Genomic DNA, 522 nt, shown 5'->3' with positions numbered 1-522 from the left:
TGACTTAGGCCAAATCAAAATTGACTAAATGAGGATTAGAGAAATAAACATAACATAATCAAACATCCTTGAAACACCACTAAGCCTAATTAAAAAAAAAATGGCTAAGTGTTCAGGTTACACCAACTTGCCCTTTAAGGAAATTCACTCACATAAATGATAATTACCCCCTTCTCAGGGATAATTAAGACATCAATGTTCATGGAGCATTAGGGTGTTCATAGAGTGAATTATTAAGCAACACAATAAGTTTAAATGAGCTCAAGGTCTTTCACCAGGTAGTGGAGGGAGGCATGGACCTGCTTCCTCCTCCTAACTTGTTGGATACCTCAGAGGTCTATTAAACTTAATATACTTTGCTCAATGAAATCATCCTTAATTAAAACTTTAAGGACTCACCAAAATACAACATAGAGTTAGAAAACTAACAGAACTTTACTTTTCCTGCTCTTCATAAATGACCTCACATGCACTTTTAAGTTTCAGGTGGTGGAACAAGAAGACTCGCCAGGTACGCTTTAA

This window comes from Phalaenopsis equestris, unplaced genomic scaffold, assembly GCF_001263595.1.
Source record: "Phalaenopsis equestris unplaced genomic scaffold, ASM126359v1 Scaffold214935, whole genome shotgun sequence".
In the NCBI taxonomy this organism is placed as follows: Eukaryota; Viridiplantae; Streptophyta; class Magnoliopsida; order Asparagales; family Orchidaceae; genus Phalaenopsis; species Phalaenopsis equestris.
Note: the sequence above shows the minus strand (reverse complement) of the source record.